The sequence below is a fragment of the Mus caroli genome, unplaced genomic scaffold (assembly GCF_978045245.1).
Source record: "Mus caroli unplaced genomic scaffold, Mus_caroli_1 scaffold_13, whole genome shotgun sequence".
NCBI lineage: Eukaryota > Metazoa > Chordata > Mammalia > Rodentia > Muridae > Mus > Mus caroli.
In genome coordinates, this window is record NW_028227268.1 from 46,364,441 (window position 1) to 46,391,377 (window position 26,937).

The 26,937-nt window shown below is 47.8% G+C and overlaps 1 protein-coding gene across 1 annotated transcript in view; it reads left to right on the forward strand.

Moving 5' to 3' along the window:
* The window catches only part of Nxn (nucleoredoxin), a 141,823-nt gene that overhangs the window by 93,654 nt on the left and 21,232 nt on the right, over positions 1–26,937 (forward strand). The window lies entirely within an intron of this gene.

A 26,937-nucleotide genomic window follows, 5' to 3' on the forward strand; every position in this document is an offset into this window, starting at 1 on the left:
AATGTTTCCATTCCACCTTTTGACTGCACCCTGAGGCTGGCCCCAGCTGAGGGTTTACAGAAAAGCAGTATTTGAATGCTGGCCTTGCCCTGACCTGTCCAGTTGTGTGTTTCACTAAGAACATGTATTTTGAGATAGCAACTGGATTAGTTGACATTTGGCCTTTAATTGCTGATTCAGTTAAAAGGGGGAGGGAGGCTACTTGATAGGGCCTTGACTGAAATGGGGGGACCTCTGAGGTGGTTAGGACTTCTCTTAGAAGTCCTAGCCCCACCCCCAGCCCCACCCCCGTCCCACTTCCCCTTTCATTATAAAAGCAGAGCCTCGTGCACATGGTTAACACTGTGCACAAGGAACAACTCGTAGACACCTAAAGTTTCTTACACATCCTTCTGGGTGATTCTTTACACACACACACACACACACACACACACACAGAGAGAGAGAGAGAGAGAGAGAGAGATGAGTGGTGCCTGTTCTATTTATAAAAGCACACTTGATATTTTAAGTATTACTATAGAGCTGGAGCGATGGCTCAGTGGCTGAGTGTGAACCATTCTTGCAGAAGACCCAAGTTCAGTTCTCAGAACCTCTGGTCAGGTGGCTCCCAGCTGCCTGTAACTCTAGCTCTAGGGGCATAATTAAAAATAAAATGAATCTTTAAAAATATTAATATAGGGGGTGGAGAGATGGCTTAGCATTGAATAACACTAGCTGTTCTTTCAGAGAACCCAGGTTCAAATCTCAGCACCCACATGATGGCTCACAAGCATCTGCAACCTCAATTCCAGGGGATTTAATGCTACCCCGTCCTCTGAGAGCACTAGATGCTTACACAGTGCACAGATATACCTGCAGAAAAAAATACATAAAAATAACATAACATAAAATAAACCTTTAAAATATATTACTATATCTTGCTGATCTTAGTCTACCAGTGCACAGAGACCTGCTTCCTTCTCCACACCACCAATGTCTGTCCCTGGATGGATAGAGTATAATTCACCTATCTGTGAATACTTCAGCCCTTCCTTAGACTCGTGCTATTTTAAATAATGCTACAATAAGCATTCTTGCACAGTCATGCATGCATGTCTGTAGTCTAGCTTTCCAGAATTGAAATTGCTAAGCCAGAGAGTATGTACATTGTTAACTTTGAAAGGCACTGTCAGCGTCCTTCTCTCAGGGAACGGAGTAGGGCTGTGTTGCAGAAAATGTGTTTTTCTTGCTTTAGACAGCCAGTGTAAAAAGGAAGTTTTTCTTCAGCTGGAAAAGTGTTACTCCTTAATATAGAAGAAATAAGCAAATGCCATATAATGTACGGGAACATGGGGCATGGAGCAGGAGTGGCTTTGGGCAAGGCAGGACTTCTGGGCACCTCAACTTTCTTATTTGCTCAATAAAACAATGGTGAAGATGACCTGTTTAATCCTATCCGATGGTTTTATATAAACCAGATGTGGCTGTCAGTCCAAGACTCAGGCGAAGCATGAGTCAGAGGTAAAATGACAGAGTGAGCTCTCCAGTTCCTAGGGCTTTGTCTCTTCACTACACCAAATGCAGAAAGGCTTCAGGACTAAATACCTCCTGGGTCATGTCCACGCTCAGGAGACTGTAGGGCAGGTTGGTGCATCCTTGCCTATGCCCCATTAGTGCCACCCACACTCTGTTGGTGCACAGTTAATTAGAAGGGTTTGCATGGGAGAGATTGGGAAAGTTGTAGCGTCTTTGGCAAATTCTCCTGGAAATGATTTCTGGTAGAAGTATGGTCAAAAGTCTTCTGAGATGCTGGACCAGAGAGTTGTGTGGAGAGGAATGGATCACAAGCGGAGTCCCTCCGGAGCCTCCCACTCACCTCCACACACACTTAACGAGGGAAGGCAGCCCGGACCAGAGGCGGCGGCAGCTCTTCTGTCTGGTTTCCTCTGTGCAGCTAGCCATCGTGACCTGCTTCCATTGAGGGCGATGTCATATTCCACGCTGGACATAGAAGCAGAGAACACAGATTGCTCTAATGTAGCATTCCATTGTGCTTTTCCAAGTTCAAGAATCAGCATTGAGATGAACTATATCTAATTCCCTGAGATGGAAAGTGGATTAATTTATTCTGCGGACTGGCAAGACGGCTCAGTGGGTAGTGGGTAAAGGAGCCTGCTGTGCCCACCTGATGACCTGAGTCTGACCCTGGCACCCACTTAAAGGGAGAAGGAGAAAACTCCCTTCAAAAAGTTGTCCTTTGCTTTTCGTACACTACCATGGAGTACACACACCCATGGAACGCAACTAATAAAGAAAAGTTTAAAAAATAATTTACTCTACTCACTTAAAACTTTTTTTTTTAAGTCTCACCATGTAGCTCCCTGGCTGGTCTGGAACGGAAAGACCCATATCCCTCTGCCTCCTGAGTGCTGAGATTAAAGGCTTGCATCACCACCCCCAGCACACCTGACTTTAAATTTTGTATTGTTAGAATGTGTGTATGTGTGCACAGCTTGTAGGAGTCAGTCTGCCATTTCACCCTCCCCCCCCCGCCCCCCCCCCCTCACACTTCTCCTGAGTCTTGGAAGCTTGAACTCAGGTCTTGGCAGCCAGCACTTCACCCACAGAGCCATCTTGCCTACCCAACTCCCAGCTTTTTTTGTGTGGTGACCTTTCAGAGCCCAAGCAGTGAAGGCCTGAGAAGCCTCTCTCTTCAGTGTACCAGTTGTCAACATTTGTTTTGTTGCTTTCTGTGCTCCTGCTGCCAGGCCAGGGAACAGGCTCTCTGAACCCCTGCCTATGGCTTTCCCCCAAAGCCTGTGAAAATGGAATGTATACATCACACATGGTATTTTGAGCAAGTAACTTCCCAGAACAAAGGCGTCCCCTTGGTGATGTCCTTAGCACGTCCAAGACCTAACATTACATGAAGGTCAGTTGTCTCATAGAATTGTCTACATTCTAAATTTATTACGTTGTTTCTTTGAGGTTAGGTTCAGGTCAAATGCTTTTATCTGTTTTTTGTTTTTTTTTGTTTTTTTATCAGAAAGACGAGAAGGGAGCCCATCCTGGCGGTGCACACTTTGGTGTCTTAGCACCTGGAAGGATGAGGCAGGATCATGAGTTCTGGGACGGCTTGAGCTACATAGTGAGATCTTGTGGCTTCGTTTTATGAGTTTTGTTGTTGTTGTTTTTAAAAGAGCAAGGGCAGGAAGGACTTTAGGTCATAGGGACTATTCCAGCATTTAGGAGACAGAGGCAGGTGAATCTCCAGAATTCCAGGCTAGCCTTATCTCAAAAAATAAAAAGTACTCCAGAAGCAATGTGTATTTCTTTTTTTTTGGGGGGGGGGGTGGGGGAGGTTCGAGACAGGGTTTCTCTGTATAGCCCTGGCTGTCCTGGAACTCACTTTGTAGACCAGGCTGGCCTCAAACTCAGAAATCCACCTGCCTTTGCCTCCCGAGTGAGTGCTGGGATTAAAGGTGTGCGCCACTTGCAATGTGTATTTCTTACTGCATTTCATTATCCATCCGGGATGGCCAGTAAGTTCTTAGTGGAGGTGTCGTATTTCAGAAATCACGGACAGTAGGACAACACTTTAAGCCATAGCAGTAGTTCATTCCCAGTGCGACCCTAAATCTGCTTTCTGTTGCTAGGTGCAGGATGTTGATGTTCGTTCCCACGCTCTTCAGCCTGCATTGTTTTACAAGGTCCCCCTCCTCCTGCCCCTCCCCACCCCCTCCTCCCAACCCTCCCCCGTGCTCCCTCCCCCTTTTTTTAGTATCACTTTAGACTCCTGAATTCTTTTAATTCAGTTTCTATATCCCATTAACTTCAGTATATTTTGCTGCTCTGATTTTCTCCAGTTTGGTCAAAGGGGGTTTTATCAGGCCAGCACTTGAGCAGTCTAACCTGCCCCCAGCCGTCTTGTGACATCTCTGTGCTTCTCTGTCACCTCTGGCATGTATTTGTCCTTTCTCTAGTCTGAGAATCAACTCTTCCTCTAAGAGAACCTGTGCCATTTGTTGAACCTGTCTCTAAACCCAGGAATTCCTATGAAAGGGGCTCATCTCTAGTTGTGTCACTGCTTCCAGACAGGACAGAAAGTACCAAGGAAACTGAATATTTTCTCAAAGCTTAAACTACCTTGAGAATGTTGGGTTCAGAACTAGCACCCCACGGGTTCTTGTCCTCCCCATACTGCACTCGTGGGGTCCGTGTCCCTTGTCCCGTGATGAGAACCTTGAACACCATCAGAAACCCTACCACGTAAAGCACAAGGTGCTAACCGTCTTATGAACTTCAGGGCAAGCAGTGTCCATAAGAGCCCCAGTCTCTGTGCTGCTCCGTGGCCGATTTCACAGTCAGGTACAGACCATGCTGCTCCTACTGCTACACAGTTTGCTCTTCCCACTCATGATCTTATCTTCATTCTTACGATACATATGATTCATAGATGTTAAAAAGGCAAAGGGCTGGAGAGAGGGCTCAGTGGTTACCAGTGCTTGCTGCCCTTGCTCCCAAGTTCAGTTCTGACATCAGGTAGTTCACAACTGCCTGTAACTCCAGCTCCAGGCTAGCCAGTACCAGTCGTGGGCACGTACACATCCAAGGCTCGTGCACACATAAGCATAAATAAAAGATTTTAAATCTGTTTTTTTTTTAAGTCGAAACCTCTTATAACAATACGCTGATACACTAAGAGGAATCTCTAAGAGGAATCTCACTTCTCCTGCTGGGTGCAACCCTGCGCTTAGTTTCTGACTTCTCTTTAGTGGCCCCATGTGTGGGTCTCTGCGTGGCATTGGCCCATTTTTTATGACACACACAGGTTCATTGGTGAGCAGAGGAAACACGCTAAAAGCAGCCACCCGTGTTTGCCCAGTCAGACTGTAAACTAGCTTTAGTAACGGTTTTGGTTTTTGAAAGGCAAATGCTGGCTGGCAGACTATCCTGCAGGTCAGTTGGAGAAAGTCAGGCGAGCACTTCAGGGTGGGCGAAGCTCCCAGGGGCAGGTTTGGACGGTCTTTTCCGTCCCCTCTGATGAACTGACTGGCATGGCTTGAGCAGATCTGGGAACCTGGTGATGGATTGTGCCTGAGCAGGGAAACGGCTTCTCCACAGCTGCTGTCTTGTGTTTGGCGTGATCTGGGCTTCTCTTTCCTCCCCCTCCTGGTTTTAAAACACCTAGTCTTAATCCTTTCCTGCCTAAGTGTTGCAGGGAACAATTTTTTTTTTTTATCTTTTGAATAAACATCTCAGGGAAGTTAATGTTCACATTCTTGTCCTTTATTTGACATTTAGGAACTCTTACAAGCAATTAAAACCCAAAGGAAAACTCTCCTAAACTCCAAGTGACCTCAGTTAGGAAACTGCCCACTTTTTCTGATCTCAGCTCCTTTGGTGATGGTGAGCATCTTTATCCTCATTCATATGATGTTTCTGTATCTAGACAGCTTCCCTTAAACGTGGTTTGGGGCAAGCTGGGAGTGGTGGTGCACGCCTTTAATCTCAGCACTTGGAGGCAGAGGTAGGTGGATTGCTATGAGTTCAAAGCCAGCCAGGTCTACTTAGCAAGCTCCAGGCCAGCCAGGGCTCTGTAGACTTAATTAGCTTGAGTCTACCTTGGTCCAAGTGAACTTGACCACCTGGAGGCCGGGCATGCTCAGTCCCAGAAATGGGAATTGCCACAGAAAGTCACATACTTAGCAAGATGGATGGAGCTGTACTTAAGGACCCTGGTAGGTTCCCATTGGAGAACCTATTCTACAGTGACTTTGGAATCGGTCAGAAGACGAATCCATTCAGAGTCCCAGGTTTCCCCAGAGCATCTTGTGTTGCTCTTGAGCATCTTGTCAAGCTCAAGCTGGGACCTTGAGCTGTCCATCTACTCCTGGTCAGGGTTTGAGGCCTTTCCAGTCCTCAGCCAGCCATCGTGAAGAACTTTGGCAGATGCGAGGAGAGGTTGGCTCTAGTGTCTGAATCTCCCCCGAGAAGCAGCCCTGGAGCTGTCTGCCTCTATGACAGGAATCATTTTCCCTGGTTTTGATTGAGCTCTCTGGCTCGCTGGATAAATCTGTTGTAACACACACATTCCCCCTGCCAAGGTACACAGTCTGTAGGCGCAGGGGCTTGTTTTATGATTTCCCCCTCTCCCAAACTTAATTTATTCTACATATCCCATGGCAGAGCGAAACATTTGTGGGTATTCTGACTGCCAGAACTGGTGGTGGATCAGATGGGAGCAGGCCTGTACTTGTTGAGGAATGAGAGGATTGCTTCCTTCTAGGGCATGTTTTCAGAGAGAAAGAGACAGGCAGACAGACAGACAGACTGAGACTAATTCAACAAAGTTATGGGATCTGGGGAAATTCTATCCGTGTTTCAGTCCTGAGGTAATAGGCGAGTTTTCACGCGCCTCTGAGAAGCTATCTTGGGATGGATGGAAAATGTTCACTTTCTTACCCTTGACCACCTCAGTCAGATAGGGAGCTCCCAGGCCCTACAGGCCCCTAAGTTTGAACTATGCGTCCTCTTTCCACAGACCTTGAAGCCCCTTAGAGCACAGTCAGACTGGAGATAGTCAGGGGATGTTTCTCTTCTGGTTCTAACAGCTTATAAAACGCCTTAAACTCTTGAAACCCTTTCAGGTAAGCATGGAGTAATAAAAAGTTGTGGGACTCAAAACTCCCCCCCCCCACCCCCAGAGTACCAGAGTAGGGCCCTTCTCTCAGGGACTTGCTGTCACAAGGTCTTCCAACTATCTAAAAGCCTTCCTGTGGACAGCGAGGGGTGAGTGGGCATGGTGGCTCATACCGATAGTCCAAGCTACAGAAATAAGAGGAGTCCGGGCCACTTAGCAAGCTTCTGTCCCATAATTAAAGTTTAAGGGGCTGGAGAGATGGCTCAGAGCACCTCTGTTCCTGCAGAGGACTTGGTTCAGTTCCTGGGATGGCACGCAACTCCTGCTGGGGATCTGATGCCATCTTCTGACCTCCTCTGGCACCAGGCATACACATCGTGCACCTAACTATGCACACACAAAGCATACATGACATGTAAAATAAAGAACAACCAGATCTTTGTTTAAAATGAAAAGGTATCGATAGATTCAAATGTGAAATAAAATTTCCACTGGGAGTGGTGGCACGTGCCTTTAAGTCCCAGCACTCAAGAGGAAGAGGCAGGAGGATCTCTGTGAATTCTAGACCAGCTAGGTCTATACAGCAAATTCCAGGGCTACATAGTAAGATCCTGTCTCAAAAATAAGGTGAGAATTTTAAAAGGGCCAGGAGAATATCAAGTACTTGCTAGCTTTGTGAGGCGCTTAGCTCGACTCCCAGCACTTCAGAGGGAAAACAGGGGAAGAGGTCGGGAGGTGGGAGAGTGGGCTAGCCTCTGTGGACTCTTTTATGAGCAGGCATTCTCACTGCCTCAGTGTCCCTAGGCTGGAAGCTAAGATACATGGGTGAGGAAAGGATCCCCACAGGGTGCTGTAGCCTAGCAAGGAGGACACTGGTCCACAGTCACCACGCTAACACAGTAGGTAGTGGAACTGCTACAGACAGTAGATCCAGGCAGCTAACGGGAGCCTGATGGGACTCAGAGAAGGCAGTAGGCATCCCGAGAAGGCTGCTCCAAGGAAGGGGTTTCTGATCTCCAGCCTTCAGGATGAGTGGAAACTAACAAGTTGGTAGGAAACCAAGAACCGTTAGAGAGGCCATGCACCAAAGCCTGCTGGGCTCAAACTCAGTGGCTCTGAGACTCACCTGGGACCTCACTTAAATTTTACAATTTCTAAGCATCACCATAGTTCCAGAATGAGATTCAGTGGAGCTTAGAAATCTGTGTGCCCCATTCCTGGGGATTCTGATGCAGGCACTCCTAGGTAATACAATGTTAAACATGATTATTGAAATCCTTCCCTGCTCCATTTGTGCCAGAGATAATGCCGTGCCTGGGGCGGAGATGGGGGTCGTGGTGTAGCTTCAACTATTCCGGTGTCTGCATTCCTGATGCCATCAGGGCTGCCTTCCCTTCCTTTCTCCTCACCCAGCCCAGTCCTGCTTTCTGCTCCACATACTTCCAACTTAGACCCCATCTCTAAGCTCTCGGAACCACTGAGGGAAGAGAGAAAGTGGGGTTTTTGCCCCTGAACCTTTTGGACTTTAGATAGAAGTTGTTCTGTATATTCCCTCCTAGAGTTTTCTGGAGGCAGACAGAACAAACAAGCAAGTGTTAGGGAAGAAGAAACAGCTGTGGGCAGGAGAGACACTGACCCACTTCCTGACAGGGGTGAGTTTATCAGGGTCCCTTTATGATTACCTGACAATGGCTGAGGCAGGCTCTTGGTGTTGGAATACCCCAGACGGGCAGAACCCTTCACTCCCGGCCTGCCTGCCAGACCCTCCTCCCCTTCACCATCGGTTGGCACCCGGCCTCAGGAGTTTAAAGTGGAGGGCTGTTACTGGGATTGGCACCCCTGCCTGGAGTACAACGCACTTTTTCCACTCTGAATTTCCAAGTCTGTGCCTTTATCACCAGGAAATCTTGATGGGTTGCCTCATCATTAAAACCCCAGAAAACTCAGCAATCTCTCCCTAGTTCAGAAAGGCAGCTCTAGCGCCTTCTGCAGGCCACAGGGGCCAGATTAAACCCAGCAACTGGGGGGAGCTCTCCCAGTCTTAGGTTGACAATAACCCTCTATTTGGGATAATGGTGCTAAGTTTTTTGTTTTTCCAAATAAACCTGGCATTTTAGAAAGAGTCTATTTAAAGCAAAATAAGCAAGTGAGAGTGAGGGTCACGGTGCAGACCGTATGTGGCTGTGCCAGGGCACTGGGGGAGCTGTCTGGACTTTGCATCTGGTTTAATAGGCACAGTAAACCTGTGAGCAGTGATGGTTTCCCCAGCTGGGGCAGGGGGCACGTGACTCAGGGAAGTGAAAAGATATTGAAGCCGGGTGACTTCACCCCTCTGTCCTCCAGCCTGCTCTTCATGGAGTGGGGGAAAAGGCTAAGTTTTGTTTGTTTTAATTTTTAATAGGTTAATTTGGTGTGTGTAAGGGTTTAGTCTGCATGCTTGCATGTACAGCAGGTGTGTGCCTGGTACCTGCATGTATCAGAAGAGGGTATCAGAGTAACTGGAACTGGAGTTATGGATGGTTGTGAGGCACCAATACGGAAACTGGGACAAAAACCCAGACCCTCTGCGAGAGCAGCAGCTGCTCTTATCCACTGAGTCGTCTCTCCAGCCCGCCTACTGTTGTCTGTCTTCTTGCCTGCTTTTTCTTTTTCTTTTCTTGTTGTTGTTGCTGTTGTTTTTGGTTTTTTTGAGTCAGGGTTTCTCTGTGTAGCCTTGGCTGTTCTGGAACTCACTCTGTAGACCAGGCTGGCCTCAAACTCAGAGATCCATCTGCCTTCCCTTCCCAAGTGCTGGGATTAAAGGTGTGCATCACTACTGCCTGGCGTTGTTGTTGTTGTTGGTGGTGGTGGTGGTGGCAGCAGCGGCAGCGTTTTTTTTCAATCACAGCCTCCCTTCATGCTCCCAGCTGTCTAAGCTCTTCCTCTATGGAGGCCCGAGAAGGGCATATCTCACCCTGTTCCCTGCCTGTCTGCATTGCCATCTCAACTTGAGAGCCAGGAACACAGGGAACAGAACTCAAGGGTGCCAGAGGCAGCCTTCTCCACCAAGGTTCCTGCTTCTGGACACAAGGCTCTAATATGGGTGGTGTGGAGACCGGTCTGAAATGTGTTGACATTTAACTGTTCGGTTTTGCTGAGGGCTGACAGGGTCATTGTGCTCTTTAAAATGGCCAGCGTGTCCCAGAGCGCCGGCTCGCCTCCTCATGGAGAACTCATTTGTGTGTGATTTCTGCTTAGAAAGCCACTGCACTTTGTTTGCTAAGCAACTGATTCCAGGCAGTATACAAGTTCTGATTCCTGGGGATGTTTCTCTCATGGAGGAGAAAGTCACTTCTGAGTCAGTCTTCAAAGCTCTACGCTGCCCTGCTGGGTTCTATGGCACCCGTGCCTTCTGGAACCAGCCTATAGGAAGGTGCTAGTGCGACTGGCCTAGGACATGTGTTTAACACTGAAGTTGGGGATCTGCTGTGCCTGCTGCTGGGTGTCATGCGTTGGGGACACATTGGTCTAGGAATGTAGCTGTGGGTTAGAGCACACTCACACGTATGCAAGGCCCTGTCCTGTGTTCCGTGAGCATCACAACAGAAATCATCTTGAAAAGGATGTGCATCTACCACACTGTAAAGGACGTGCATTGATTTGTTTGATTGTTAGTTGAGGAAAGGTTTTGCTAGGTTGTCCTGGCTGACCTGGTACTCACTATATAGCACAGGTTGGCCTTGAACTCATGGTTATCCTACCATGTCAGCCTCCTTGAGTTGCTGGGATTATAGGCACGTGGGGTCCTAGCTGTTTCTGTCTGTTTGTTTTCCTTAACTGTCTTTTCATCTTGTCTGTGGACAAAGCCCCAGCCTTTCTTCCTTTCTCCCTCTGCTTTGGTGTCACACACCTCGGAGACAGAGCTGACTGGAGGAGGGGTCACGATTGGAGAACACAAATGAATAGCTTTTCTTGGCAAGTTGGGGTTTGTTCGCAGCCACCTTCCCTTGGAGACACAGTCCAAGCTCACATCTGCATACATACGACATGCAAATCATATTTCAGCTTACATTTTTAAAGTACTGACATTTCCAGGGCTGGTAGTTGGCACAGAGTGAAGCAGTCCTGGGACCAATATCCTTTGTCCTCTTAGGCAAGTCATTTTGCAGCCCCCGGGATGAGGAAGAGTGTGTGCTTTACAGCCCCAGGCACATAGAAGAATAACACAGTGGTCCCCGGATTTTTGGTGGTCTCTAGTTTTGCCTTCCATACGTTTCAGTTACTGACAATCTGAGGACATTACATGGAGAACTGTAAAAAGAAACAGCAGGTAGGTTTGAAACTGCACGCTGGAGTTCTGAGGCGGTAGGAGGACATCTCAGACAATCCCCGCAGCTATCCTGCATATCCACATTGTATATGCTACCCTCCCATCTGTCTCTTCAGAGACAGATGTTGGTGGACAGCCGTGCTTCTGTTCAGGTAGCCCTTACTCTAGTGAATAATTGTCCCAACGCACCACAGTTAGTGCAGTGGTAGCAATTCAGACGTGCCAAGAAGCCGCAGGATGCTGCTTTTAAGTGAAAAGGTAAAAAAATGTTATAAGGAAAGAAAAAAAAAAAGAATACCAAAGATGTCAAGATCTAACATGTAAGTGAGTCTTCTGTTTCAACGTCTTGAAGGGAAAAGAAATGTATGGTGGTTATGCTTTTAAACCTCAAATTGCAAGAGAGAGCCTGTGATAAGTTATCAGTTACTATGGAAAGGGCTCTAAATTTGTGTACAAAAAGATAATAGGGCTGGGCGCGCTTAGGATGCCTCTGCCTTGGATGGGGGAGGCGGCCCTGTGGGGGGAGAAAGGCCTTCGGGAGCACCAGGAGTGTCATGGTTTTGCTTCCCCCCCCTCACTGCTGTGTTAAGCAGGGAGGGCTTCTCCCTACTCGTACACACCACGAGTCTGTCTGAGGAATTGTTTACAATTCTGTTACAAGGAGCAGAAATTCACTCAAGCTGGCATAAGCAGATTGGGTTAGACTCAGAATAGTCGTTAATCCCTCGGGTATCCAGAGCCAGGAAATGGAGCACAGCTGGGACACAGCGGGAGCAGACACAAGGTCTGGTTTTGGAAGCAGGTTTCCACCCCGTTGGGGCTGCATTGTCTGCCCTTTGCTCCTCTCCGTTCTCTTCCTCTCCGAGGTCTTAATGCCATCTCTTTCTTCTGCTCTGTTTCTCTCTGTCCCAAGCCCATCGAAATCCTCGTGCCTGCCCTTGACAGGAGTGTTTGGTCTGTCTCCCTCCTCCCAGCGGCTACCTTGCTCCCATCCCCACTACACTTAGGAACTGATCACCTTCTCCGGAAATGAAGGGGCGAAGTCTCTGGCTACCAGAGGCCAAGAGCTTGAAGGGAGAGGCTGTCCAAGGGCTAAAAGAATCAATGTGGGTAGCCTGCAATATCCCTGTGGGTTTTGTTGTTGTTGTTTTGTTTTGTTTTAGGTTTATTTCGTTTTGTTTTATGTGTTGGCGTGCTTTGCCTGCATGTATATGTGTGTATCACCAGCAGTCTGAGAGGGTGTCAGATTTCTTGGAACTAGTTACCACAATCGTGAGCACTGTGTGGGTGCTGGGAACTGGGAACTGAATCCAGGTCCTCTGCAAGGACCACAAGTGGATCCAGCTCTACATTCCCGAGAGAGAGAATGATGCCATCCAAGGCCAAGTGTCTATAGGTACCTGCTGCTGTGGTCATCTAACAACTAGGGACTGGAGCACAGGGCAGAAGCTTGGTGCTGGGCTTTCAGCTGCTGAGATGTGAGGGGGGTGGGGAGCGCACCTCAAATGCCTGACCAGAGAGGAAGCTGGCTTGCATTCTTATTAGGTTCTGCTTCTCCCTTAAAGACAGAGAGCCACATCTTAATCCCTCTGTCCCCACACCATCTGGCACAAACAGCTGAATTTAGTTGTTCATTAAGTGCCTATTGATGACAAACCACCAGGCATGTTCGCGGCATGGACCGGAATTTGTGCCTAACTGCATCCTGAGATATGACACTTGACCATCTAGGTGAACCCAGCCCTTCCTTGTCACCTTTCTAACAAACTGAGAGAAGTTAGCCCAGCCAAACAGGCTCCTTACATTTTCGTTCTCTCTGTGAGACAGTTGGAAGCAACTGTGTGCTGTTTAGATGCACAAGCTTACATCAAGCTGTAAAAATGGCTTCCGGGCCTCAGTCTCAGGTGCCTGTGTTTGATGGAAATGCCCATCTGAATTTCCTGCTTGATTGTTTTTTTTTTTTTTCCCTTAATGGCTAGGCATGAACTTGGCGAACACTATTATTTGCACCAGTGCCTTTTAGAGATTAAAAACAACACTCAGTAATTGGAAATAAATTGTTGGTGGTTGACATCCTTTTTAAGAGTGACAGGGACTTCAGACAACCTCTGCTTCATTACAGTGTATCTTTGTGGATCTTTCTCACACTCGGTTTGATGATGGCAGAAAGAGAGAGAGAGAGAGAGAGAGAGAGAGAGAGACTTGATGTTTCGTTGTGAGAAGATGGGAGAGCCACGCCACACTCCAACTTACTCCTGAATTTATTTCTGTACCGTGTATGTCGCCCTTTTTTCTTTATTCTACAGGAATCCTTTGGATGCATCAATTCAAGGACATATGTTTGTGGCTCACACACATCTGTCTTGAATTTCATCTTTTCCACCCTGTCTTCTGGTTTCCAAACAATTTACCTCCCTCTCTTTAGTTTCCCTGCTGTTCCTTAGTTCATTGTGCCGTGGCATGCTTTCAAGGCTCTGGTAGAGGGAGACAGTGCAGGCCAGTCTGTTTCTATAGAGAGGCATCTTGGGACGTGGCGATCACAGCTTCTTAGGATGAGATCTGACTGACTCCTTTCACCCCAGACACAGCTGGCCCCATGGCAGTGTGGCAGAAGCCGTTTTCTGAGCTGAGAAGGCACCCAGCATGTTACCATCTTGGACCAATCCAGTCCAGTTTATGGAGGGCCTTCACATTGCCAGGCTCCTTGTAGACCCAGCACTTAGGATTTTCTTTGATCCCTGCCCCCCAGACTGGGAATTTCTCACGTCATTGTAAGTGTTTCCTCTCCTTGTCATTTGGCCTGAGCTCAGTGGGACTTCCTGAAGCAGGAAAGTGGTAACAAGGGATTTATAACTGGGCACTCAGAAGGCTCTGGCAAGAAAACAGAGCTCTGTGTGCAGCCAGGGAGACAAATTTTGTCTCTTGATGAAATAAGAACCAAGGAGGACATTGGGAAGAGTGCTGTGCTGGGCACTGAAGGCTCTGTGGTGGTACAGGTATGGGTGCCACTGACAGAAAAAAAAGTCCCCGCCATTCACACAGACCATACTTCCTACTCTTATTTTCATTTTGGAGAGCGGACATGGAAAAGTTGGGCCCTCTGGCCTGTAATTTATAGCGTTTGGTTTAGGAGGCGTTACGCAATCACATTCCTGATCTGCTGGAAGCTGCACAACTTTCTGAGGCTATCTGCTTGATTTTCTGTTTCTGATCGCAGCTTAGCGAGGGCTGTTCAGGAGCCACAGTGAATGTGTGACATGCAGGAATGGCCTCACTTGGGCCTCATGCTTTGTCTGTAGGGCCACGTGTGAAAAGCAGCCAGCCCATTCTGTTGGCCTGAAGACAGAAGGCACCCAACATATAAGCAGCAAAGGGTTTGGTTCACTGCGAGTAGTCAGTGTAGACTGAAGTGGTCTTTGGTGGCCAGCCCTGTATGGTGGTGGGCATTCTGGAAGGATGGAGTTCCCTCTTGCTGTTGACTTGGCGGATTACATCTAAAACCCCTTGTCCTGTCATCGTCTCTTTCTCATTGGTGCTGGGTTTGCTGACAGCTATAGAGTGTGAGAAACGGGCCCTGCCAGTGCTCAGCTCTTTGAAGATTCATAGGAAATCAGCCTGAAGCTGTGAGGCTCTAGCTTGTCAGCCTGGCGAGAACTGAGGAGACCGCGAGAACCCTTCTGTCCTGTCCCCTGGGCTAACACTGCTGCTGAGAGGAGACAGAGATGGGTGTCAGTGTTCGGACACAGAATGTTCCCTGGTATGATTTATTTTTCAATGTAAAATGCCAACAGAGGGGCTGGAGAGATAGATGGCTCAGCAGTTAATAACACTGGCTGCCCTTCAAGAGGACCAAGGGTTGATTCCTAGCACCCACGTGGCAGCTTAAAACTAATTCTCCAGTAGAAGTGAATCTGATACCCAGGGACACACATCGTTCTGAGTCATACATTCAGGCAAAACACCCATACACACCAAATAAAAATAAATTAAATCTTTTTTTTTTTTTTTAAGATTTATTTATTTATTATATGTAAGTACACTGTAGCTGTCTTCAGACACTCCAGAAGAGGGCGCCAGATCTCGTTGCGGATGGTTGTGAGCCACCATGTGGTTGCTGGGATTTGAACTCTGGACCTTTGGAAGAGCAGTCGGGTGCTCTTACCCACTGAGCCATCTCACCAGCCCAAATTAAATCTTAAAAAATAAATAAACTAACAGAGAAGCCTCACTGGTCTTTTTTTTTTTTTTTAAGATTTATTTATTTATTTTATGTATGTGAGTACGCTATAGCTGTACAGATGATTGTGAGCCTTCATGTAGTTGTTGGGAATTGAATTTTTAGGACCACTACTTGCTCCAGTCAACCCCACTCACTCGGGTCAACTCTGCTCGCTCAGGCCCAAAGATGTATTTCTTATTATACATAACTACTTATTATACATAACTACGTAGCTGACTTCAGACGCACCAGAAGAGGGCGCCAGATCTCATTACAGATGGTTGTGAGCCACCATGTGGTTGCTGGGATTTGAACTCAGGACCTTCAGTAGAGCAGTTGGTGCTCTTACCTGCTGAGCCATCTTGCCAGCCCCTTTATCTGTTCTTATAAGTGATTGCCTTAGACTACTGTGGAGCAAGGAGGGCTAGGGCAGTGAATCGGGGTGAATCGGTTCTATCTACTGTCCTCCAGCTAAGGGGGTGGGAGGCAACCTTGCCTGGACAAGCATGTACCCTAGCAGATCCCCAGATCTGCACGGTGTGGTCCTCCTTCAAAGTGGCTATCATTTTTAGGCCCCTCCATTTTTCAAGTCAGGGTTTCTCTGTGTAGCCCTGGCTGTCCTGGAACTGGCTCTGTAAACCAGGCTGGCTTTGAACTCAGAGATCTGGCTGCCTCTGCCTCCTGAGTGCTGGGACTAAAGGCATGCTCCACCCCTCCACCCCTATAGCCCTCCACCCCTATAGCCCTCCACCTCTGCCCCCCCCCACCTCCCCAGCTTCTGCTCTTCTCTTTTGTTTTAGCCTCATGGGTCCTGTCAGGGTCTGGTATAGAAAATTTCCCTCTAAGTTATGTGGATTGAAAACAGGTGACATGTCTCTCAAAGGCTGCTACAGACCAAGGTCTTTGTGTTTAAGCAAAAGGGTACTGCTTGGTGTGACAGGGGAAGGGACAATGTGGACACTCTTCCAACTCTATCAGCACATCCACAGTGACACAAATCCTAGAAACTCCATCCCCCACTAGACGTGACCACCTTTGGGGTTGGGACGCCTGCCTCTCAGATTCCAGACCCACACTGGCTATTTGTCCCACTGTCAGAGGAAAACTCTCAGCGTTTCTTTAGCCCTTCCAGCCCGTTATTACAAGGTTCTTCCAAGCCACTCTGCCCTGCGGAGGTTTTGGGACCAGATGGGCTGTAAGCAATCCCTTTGTCAGCTTGTGGGAAATCCAGCGTGGGGAAGCCCGGCCACTTCCCCTAAGCTGCATCTGTGGTGCTGGCAGGGAAGATCCTGGAAGCCATATGCCTCTTTGTAGTTTCAGAACACTGCTCATCTCCCTAGTCATCGAACCATTCAGGCAGGAAATCGAACAGCTTGGTAAACGACCCTCCTTAAAGAGTGCTAGAAATGATACCACATTCCAAGCATTAGGCACCGAGTGTTCCAAGCCAGCCCTGTACTAGATGAATTCAGAGGCTTTTAGAATTGTGGCATTTGTAAAATGTGTTTGTTTGTTTGTTTGTTTGTTTGTTTAAGAAGGATCTTTCTCTATAGGCCCGGCTGCCCGGGAATTTGCTGTATAGGCTAAGTTGGCCTCAAACTCACAGAGATCTGCCTACCTCTGCTTCCTAAGTGCTGGGATGAAAGGTTTGTGCCACCATGGTCCAGTAAATTTTAACACTTTTTAAAGGGGACCTTGGTATTTTTAGACTTAATCACACTGATTTATACTTGTTGATGGAAACCAGTCTGAATACAAGGCTCTCTGGATAGATTTGGGGGACTAAGCTGCTTTTCATGTGACTTTTGAGGAAGTATGGTTCTCCGAGTGTGCCTCGCTTCCTTAGGTCCCTCTGCCTCAGTTCTTCCATTTCTAGGATCCACTTTATCAGGGTCACGCTCTGTCCTTGCTGGCCTCCATCCCACTGTAGCCTTCCCCACCAAAGAACCCAAGTCTGATCTGCCAGGGTTAGGAGCCTACCCCTATAATCATCACTTGGGGTACTATGAAGTACATAGACTCTGGGACAGGAAGATCTCAAGTTCAAGGCCAGCTGGGCTACCTATCGAGACCTTGTCTATGCAGCCGGGTGTCAGATACAGACATCTGAGCCACACAGAGATCTGCCTCTGGACTTTCAACTTCTGGTTCCTACCTGTGTGGTACCCATCAGACAGATCCTGTCTCTGGTTGTGGTTGTAACTAATGACCCCATCTTAGTGACTCCCCTGTTGTGAGACAGGAAGATCAACGGGTTGGAGGCAGCCTGGAAAGAGTCTTCACATCTGTAATAAAGCCAGGGGGGTTTTGGGCAGGCTGCAGTTTCATCCGTATATGATCTTCATTCAAAGCCACCACCGTCTCCCATTTTTTTTTCTAAAGTCAAGCTATCACTGTGTAGCCTCACCCGTCTAGCAGCCTTCCCACCCCAGCCCACCCCCACTTTCCTGATCTGAACCCACGTGCCTGCCCTCTGGCAGAAAGTCCCTCATAAAGAGGGGACTTGTGTGCACAGCGCTTTGTCCCAGGCCTGACAGGGCCACTGGCATTCTGGTGACCTAAGCACCCAGCACAGGGTTGTTTCCTCAGTGCTTTTCGGTTTGAAGACCACAGGCCCATTGCCCTAGCATGGACTCCTGAGAGGACCATGTGCCAGAGACACTTCTGAGCACTTCCAGTGTGTGGCCCCCTCTCTGTCCTGGGCAGGAGGGGCCACAAAGCCAGCTGGTGGTTGGCATAGAACGAAACACGTGGAGAGTGGTTTTCCCCAGGTGGCAGAGACAGTGTCAAAACCCTAGAGCCAGTGTTCCCATTCCCTGCCCTCCCGTTCCTGCCTCGATGGCCCAAATCACCCATGTATGCGGTTCTGGTAACTCCCTCTTATAGTGGAGGTGGGCACGTGTAGGAGGTTTATTTAGCATGCAGAGCCCTGGCATAGTCAATTAAGCCGTTTTCTCTTTGTCTCCTTTGCTTGTTTCTCTGGCAGGCGGCACCATCAGCTTTATGGGGTACGTGTGCATATGGTCTAAGCCCCACAGAGTCCTATTATATAGACTCAGAAGACTAGGACAGGAACAGGAAGATCTCAAACTCAAAGCTAGCCTGGGTTACATAGAGAGTTCTTGATCAGCTTGGATGTGACCCTGACCCTCCCTGCCTCCAAATCCTGTGTTGTAATTGCATGGTGGGAGGCTGCTGCATTCTCATAAGCTAGTGATGGATCTGACCATCTTGGCCCAATCCACACGCTACTTTGTTCTCTGTGCTGACTCCAGTAAAAGGAGGGATGAGAAGGGGGCAGGGCATTATTAGAGAAAGGGAGAAGAGCCCCGATCTCGATCTCACTGGCATTCGAAGCAGATCATTTATGTGTTAAAGAGCCTGACTTGATTGCTTAGTCAGGTACCCGGTCTAGCTGACCTCCATCCCCACATTCCATTCCCCCATCAATCAGTTCACGCAGCTTTCACGGAATACACGACACACTGAGCACTGCCCTTGGCCAGCAGCTCCACCACAGTCTAAATCACATCCTGGAAGTCATGCTGCAGGAGCAAGGGGATCAAACGTCTGGGGTGACCTCTGGGACTAGAACAAAGCCTCCAGGAGCAGCTGGAAGGTAGGGGTGGAGCTGGCGTGGCAACACTGAGACTGGTGTGCGAGCCTGAGCCTTCGTCTATTGCACATCCGCTCACCTGGGTCAGGCCTTAGTCTAAGCACTGGGAGTAACTCATATTTTCTTCACCAGTCCATGACTGCAGGACCTGTTACCCCATTTTACAGATGGAGCAGCTCAGGAAAAGGTTAGCTCTCTCTTGCTCGAGGTCACTGAGTGGCTGAGATCCTGTAAGGTATATATTGCCGTGATGTTGGAGGTGGGAGGAGGGAGATTTTTACCTCTGGCTCTCTGCAACGGTGTGGGCTGTGATAGTTTAGGAAGGTGGGACCCACTCAAGGGTGTGTTTTTGAGTGCCTCGCACAGAAAAGGTGGTTTGTAACTATAGTCAGCACTGGGTGGAAGGGCAGGGGGCGTTTGGCTGAGAAGGCTCTGGCTGACCTGACCACGTAGTTTGCTGATTCATCCTACATTTGGGTCAGCTTTGGCTTCATCCCACAGATTTGCAGCAGCTGTTGAGAAATAAAAGCTTAGCCCCTCTGTCAAGCGCAGGCAGGGACAGTTCTTAGCCTGGGAGCAGCTCTGGTGGTGGGGGGGGGGTCACACTCAGGAGCTGAGCTTTCTCAGAAATCACCACATTGTGTTTCCCAGCATCGTCTGTGGTGCTGGCTGATGGAGTGAGTGGTTTAGATAGTCTCTGCTGTCTGCATCCGTATAGCTCACAAGTTCCAGGCCTGCCCCCTGTGATAGTGTTGCCTCATGGCTCACCATCAGAGGTTTTCTGGCCAACATCTCTGGGTTGATAGTTCCAACCGCAACCATGGAATCAGAACCTGCCATCAGGCCCGTGGCAGGAATTTTCTAGAAACTGGATAGCCTGTTTAGTCATCCCTTGTGATTTCTGCCAAGTTGAGCTAATTTGCCTCTTTGTTTCTTTCCTAATTTGCCTTGCTTCTAACTTTGGCAAGCCATCAATATTTGTTTATTTGTGGGTGGGTAAAGATCAAGTCTACAGGTGGTGTATATATTCGTGAGAGGAGAGGGGTTGCATGGGCCCCTATATGTCTACTCGTGTACATATATGTGTGTGTACATGTATGTGCATGCATGCGTGCAGACAGGTAGGTAGGTAGGTAGATAGGTATGTAGGTAGAACAGAAAAGGACATAAAATGTCCTGCTGGTTTTTGGTTTTTGGTTTTTGTTTTGTTTTGTTTTGTTTTTACTATGCTGGCCATTGAGACCCAGTGATCCTCTGTGGACCCGCCATGTTGAAACTATAGCTGCCTCTACATTGGCTGGTGCTGGGGGAATCCCATCACGGTAAGCACCGTTTACCTAGTGAGCCTCTCCCCAGTCCTAATCATTCATATTTTAACATTTAGATCTCTGAGTGTTAGGGGTCTGCTGGGGCACTCTATTGCAGTCACCTGGCCTTTAGGAAGCTGGAAGACAGAGGTCGTGTGAGTGACAGGTGCTGACAGAATTAACTTTGGGTTGGCTCTTTGCCAGGATGGTCACTGGAGAGAGGGCAGATGTGGGCATGAAAGACCTTTGCACTTTCCAACCGCAGCAGTGGCTGTGTATGTGACCCTTTTAAAAATGCATAGGCTGTACTGGGATGTAGCTCAGGGGCACTGGTGCCTGACACATCAAAGCCCAGGTTTGACCCCAGCAGCACCTTACAAGATTAAAATGCTAACTTTGCCATTGACCATTTCAAGAAAAATCTCCTGAATCCAGTGGAATATGAGCTCTCACCCTCCATCCAGTCTTGGGGTTCAAAGGCGGCTGGATGGGAAGAGCCTGACTCAGCAGCACCTCCCTCCCACGCCCGCCTGAGGCTGGCTGTGCTGAGTTTCCGAGCTTTTAGTCATTCAGCCAGAGGCAGGAAACCAAGAAGGAATTCCTTCCAGAGTCAGATGTGGTGTCAGGGTTCTCTTAGCAAAACCCACAGAGGCAAAACCAGAAAAGCATTGCAGCAGGGTGTGAGGACACACGCCACACGCCTGTAGTCCCAGCTTATAATACCACTGTTTAAAAAAAAAATATATATATATATATATGTATGTGTATATGTATATATATGTATGTATGTATATCTGTATATGTATATATATGAGCTTTAAAAACATTGTGTGTGGGCTGGTGAGATGGCTCAGTGGGTAAGAGCACCCGACTGCTCTTCCAATGGTCCAGAGTTCAAATCCCAGCAACCACATGGTGGCTCACAACCATCTGTAACGAGATCTGGCGCCCTCTTCTGGAGTGTCTGAAGACAGCTACAGTGTACTTACATATAATAAATAAATAAATCTTAAAAAAAACATTGTGGGCAAATATATATATATATATATATATATACATATATACATATACATATATATACATACACACACACACACACACACACACACAATCAGAAGATCTGAAAGTAAGGGTAAGGAGTTAAGAGGCAACCACAAACAGGCAACATAAAACAGGGCTTCCAAATGTCTAGTGTTACATAAGATGCCTATAACGAAGTAAGTGCATCCAGAAGGAACCCCCTTCCATAAGTCATCTCATTTACAGCCTGCTAACTGTGAAGCTGATTGATTAACTGTAAAACAAAGCTGACATGGAAAGGGTCTTTGAAGCGGGCGCTGACAAAACAAGGGGACGTAATCATAAACGGGGTCCCAACATTAATGAAGCATCCCGAGTGGACGTGGCTTTGAAAACCCAAGTGTCTCCACATGTGATGCCTTCCTTGGCCGAAACACCCTGCAGTGGGTGTTATGTTCTCTGAGTGACCTGTCCGTGGAAGTCTAGTCCACGAGAGCCAAGATGACAGCCCAGCCACTTGGTGGCCTGTTTTTTTTTTTCCATGCTGATGTGTTTCCTCCCAGATGAATCTCTTAGATGATGATGGCATGGTAATGATTAGATGTGGGGGTTGGGGGTCAGTGGTAGAGAGCGCTCGCCTGGAATACATGGGGTCTTCAGTTTAGTCCTCAGCACCCCCAGCCCCGAAGTCTCACTGTAATACTGAGAAGAATAAGAGCTCACTTGGGGGGGGGTGGATTTGGAGACAGGGTCTCTCTATGTAGCCCTGGCTGTCCTAGAACTCTGTGTAGATAAAGGCTGGACTCTAACTCACAGATCCACCTGCTTCTACCTCCTGAGTGCTGGGATTAGAGATGTGCACCACTACTGCTGCTGGGGGTGCGTTTTTAAAAGTGCACTTAGCTCACAGCACTGAGTTATCTAGACATTACCACCACCACTAACACGAAGGATGAACTGGTCACTGTAGGCATTCATCAACCTGGAAAGGACTCTGGATGCTGGCAGCAGGACCTTGGCCCACCCTTCCTGTGCTGTGTCTTAGGTTCTAGGCCAATGTTGGACATTTGAACGACAGACAGGAAGGTGGTAGGTGTCACAGCTTTTCCTTTTGAGTCAAAGTCAAGATTGGCATACCATGAACTCTTGGGACAAAGGGTCTTTATCTGGGACCCACGCATACTGTAGTCCTGCAGAGCCCACTAGTGGGCCTCAGGGTGCATGAGCTCCATGACACACAGACTTTCTGTGTATGTACATTTCTGGGGCAGGAATGTCTCTGTATCCCTCAAATGGTTAAGAGGCCTGTTTTCAGGGGCCCCTGGGAGACTGCAGCAGGCTTTAAGGCAGAGTGAGTCATTCTTGAAGCACAAGCTTTTCACATAGCCATTCTGTGTGATAGAGGCTCTCAGCACAGGCAAAGATGGCGGCTTCAATCTGAAGGCCACCTTTCTGGTTCAGGTATCAAGATCTGACTCAGGTATAGGGGCAAGGCACTGGAGAGGTGGCACATTGGTTAAGAGGGTATCCTCTCTTCAGAGGACCTGGGTGTGGCTCTGAGCACCCACCCACATCAGGAGACCTAACCAACTGTACTCCAGCTCTAGGGCATCTGACACCCTCTTTAGGCCTCTATGGGCCTGCACACAGTACTGTACACTCACACAGTTGTGTATATATGCATGAAATTTTTTTTTTTAAAGAGGAGAACATCTAGAGAGATGGCTCACAGTTAAGAACACTGACTGCTCTTCCTGAGTACCTGGGTTTGATTCCCAGCACCCCCACGGCAACACACACCATTCTGGAACTTCAGTTTCCAGGGAGCTGACACCCTCTTCTGGCCTCTAAGGGGAATCGGGCATACATGCGGTGTACAGACATGCATGCAAGAAAAACACCCGAACACATAAAAGAAAATAAAAAACTTTAAAATTAAAAAGAGAAAAGGTCAGAATGACTGTGTCTGGGTCTTCCTCGCTGTTTCTAAGCTGAGGACTCTGATCTCCAGCCTGAGAAATGTGCGCCAAGCTATAGATAGAGCTCACTCATAAATAAGTTCCTAAAGAAATCATTGTCATGAAATTAGACCATGATGTGTTAGCCTATAAAAGGACCAGCTTTTCAGTGTCCCTTATAAGCACAGAAGCAACAACCGTTTCCCCCTAAGCCAGTAGGCCTGTCCTTGGAAACAAAGATCCAGCAATCAATGGAAACACTAGCTATGACCTGCTATCTCCTGAGACCCAAGGAGGAAGGGGCGAGCATTTAGAGCCCAGGTTGCCTGGACTCTGATATTGTCACTTTCTTTTGGCTGTCATTGTTAGTTATTTATTTTTTGTTTTTTAAACCCATCCCTCAAAAAAATACTATGGGGTTGGGATAGGGAGATGGTTCAGTGGCTAAAAGCACTTGCTTCAGTTTCTAACACCCTGGAGGAACTAGAGAAAGTACTCAAGGAGTGAAGGGGTCTGCAACCCTGTAGGTGGAACAACAATATGAACTAACCAGTACCCCCAGAGCTCGTGTCTCTAGCTGCATATGTAGCAGAAGATGACCTGGTCGGCCATCACTGGGAAGAGAGGCCCCTTGGTCTTGCAAACTTTATATGCCTCAGTACGGGGGAATGCCAGGGCCAAGAAGTGGGAGTGGGTGGGTAGGGGAGCAGGGAATGGGGAGGGTATAGGGGACTTTCAGGATAGCATTTGAAATGTAAATGAAGATAATATCTATAAAAAATTGGAAAAAAAAGTTTCTAACACCCAAGTCAGGCATCTTACAACCACCCTTGACTCCACTTGCAGGGATTCTGATCCCTCTTCTAGCTTCCAAGAGTACTGCACAGACACACACACACACACACACACACACAATTAAAGATAAAATAAATGTAAAAATTGGAGTTCATTCATTCAGTCTATCAGTCTGCCTGTATGTCTGTCTGTCTATTTATCTATCTATCCATCTATCATCTACCTACCTACCTGCATACCTGTCATTGCCATTGATCTACACCCCTGGCCCTATTTCCTTAAAACTCGTAGGTAAGGGACTAGGGCTATAAATAGCTCTGACTGCATCCCCTCTAGCCTTAGCAGCCAGCCTCCTGCCTTTTGACAGGTTCCTTGGGCTACAGGTGGCCTTCCCCATGCATGTAACTTGCTTCATTGCATGACAGAAGTCTGTAGCTCCATGTCATCATCCTAGGTATGTGCTGTGCATGTGTGTATATGTATATATATGTATGCATAATTATGGAGCTGTTCTTCACTGCCTGTCAGTGATTCTTGGGCCATTCTTCTGCATGACTTCGCCTTTTCCCTGGGAGGCATTCTTTGTAGTTCTTTATAAATGTCTAAATTACTTCCCATTTTTATTCTTATTTATCGTCTTTCTCTCCATGAGAGTCAGAGCTCTATCAGGGCACTAGCTTCATCTGCCTTGTTCTTTCTTGTTGGTTGGTTGATTTGTCCTTTGTTTGTTTTCAAGACACGGTTTCTATGTTTAGCCTGCCTGCCCTAGAACTAGCTCTAGGCTAGCCTCAAATTCACAGAGGTCTGCCTGCCTCTGCCACCTGAGTCCTGAGATTAAAGGTACCCACTACCACTGCCTTGTTTGTTTTTTTTAAGATGTATGTATGTATGTATGTATGTATGTATGTATGTATGTATGTATATATGTATGTGAGTGCACTGTAGCTGTATAGATGATTGTGAGTCTTCATGTGGTTGTTCGGGATTGAATTTTTTAGGACCTCTGCTTGCTCTGGTCAGCCCCACTCTCTCAGTCCCTGCTTGTTCCACTCCAAAGATTTATTTATTATTATATGTAAGTACACTGTAGCTGACTTCAGACAATCCAGAAGAGGGTGTCAGATCTCATTTTGGGTGGTTGTGAGCCACCATGTGGTTGCTGGGATTTGAACTCAGGAAGAGCAGTTAGTGCTCTTACCTGCTGAGCCATCTTGCCAGCCCATGCCTTGCTCAATCTCATGCCTCTTGTATTTAGAAAAGGTACATCGTAGGCACTCAGTTTATAGCTGCATAGTGAATCTCAGCACTTGCAAATTCTAAAACAGAAGAAAACCTGATGTGTCGTTAGCCGTGTCTGTGCTTACGGTGTATTATTAGCTGTATACGTGCTAACATCAGTGAGTATAAGAGAGCAATGAAAGCGAGGTGTGTCTTCCCTGTCAGATCGGAAAAACTGACAGCAGCAATCACATTGGCAAGGGAGCCTGGAAACGGGCCCTCGCTGCTGCAGGGTGGAGCTTGGTTTCAGCCTTCCCAAGCAGTGAATCCTGGCTTACTCCTTTCATTTTTCTGTCATTTTCTTTTCTTCTTCTTTTTTAAAATATTTATTTATTTACTTACTTATTTATTTAATGTATGTGAGTACACTGTAGCTATCTCCAGACACACCAGAAGAGGGCATCGGATCCCATTGGTTATGAGCCACCATGTGATTGCTGGGAACTGAACTCAGGACCTCTGGAAGAGCAGCCTGTGCTCTTAACAGCTGAGCCATCTCTCCAGCTCTTCCCAGTGTTTTCAAGTGATTACTTTTCCCCTCCGAAATTATATTCTAAACAAAAAAATTTCAACTCAATGATTTTAATCTTCCTGTTTAAATTTTTTTCTCTTCCCTCCCTCCCTCCCTCCCTCCCTGCCTCCCTCCCTCCCTGCCTCCCTCCCTCCCTCTGTCCATGTGGTAAAGGGGAGAGGAGAGGAGAGGAGAGGAGAGGAGAGGAGAGGAGAGGAGAGGAGAGGAGAGGAGAGGAGAGGAGAGGAGAGAGAGAGAGAGAGAGAGAGAGAGAGAGAGAGAGAGAGAGAATGTGCATGTGACGTGTGTGCACCCACAAGGAAGAGGATATTGTGTGCCCCCTTCTGTGGCTCATTTATTTCTTTGCAGCAGGGTCTCCCTCTATACCTAGGGCTCAAGTCTCCACTAGGCTGGAAACCAGCAATCCCCAGTTGTTATTATTTCTGCTCCCACTGGAACTAGGGTTATAGGCATTTAAATATTCACTGGCTTGTGCCGTGGGTGGTAGGATCTAAAGTCCAGTCCTTGTGATTGTGGAGCAAGTACTCTTAATTGCTAAGCCATCTTTCCAGAGCACAGTCCTCCCCCGACCTTGGACACCCCCTTTCTCTAAAGAGTGTTTCATAAACATGCCAGGCAGTGGTGGCACACTGTGAAAAATCCCAGCACTTAAGAGGCAGAGGCAGGTGGACCTCAGAGTTCTAGGCCAGTCTGGTCTACAGAGCGATTTCCAGGATAGTCAGGGCTACACAGAGAAGCCCTATCTTGGGGGAAAAAGTTTCATCATCAAAGGCTGGGACTGGTGCGGGAAGATCAGAACTCAAGGCTAGCCTGAGTTTCATACCTAATGCTAAGACAACCTCAGCTCCGTGGTGAGACTGTGTCTCAAAACAATAACAGTAAAAGAATGCGTGATCTGAGCCCAGGATCAGGTTTCTGTGCAATGATGCAGCCGAGTCCCCCTAAGCTGCTCACAGTCACTCACAGCCACTCTTGTTAAGAGGCTGTTTTGTGAGCCCACTGGAAACGTGGGGCTGGTAAGCAATCAAGCACCGCCACCCAGTTTGAAGCAGGGTCCGACAATCCTTCTGCCAAGCCATGTGTCTCTATAGGCTGAGAAGCCTCGAGTTTCTTGGCAAATACTCTGGAATTGAATTAAATACCATCAGAGACCCGTCCACACACGGCCCCCCACCCCCTGTGTGCAGCTGCATCCTGAGGCCTGTTGCCCTTCCACATAAGCCTGGCCTGGATTCCCAGGTGCCCCAGAAAGGAGTCTTCTGGCCCTCCTGTGGCTATGCT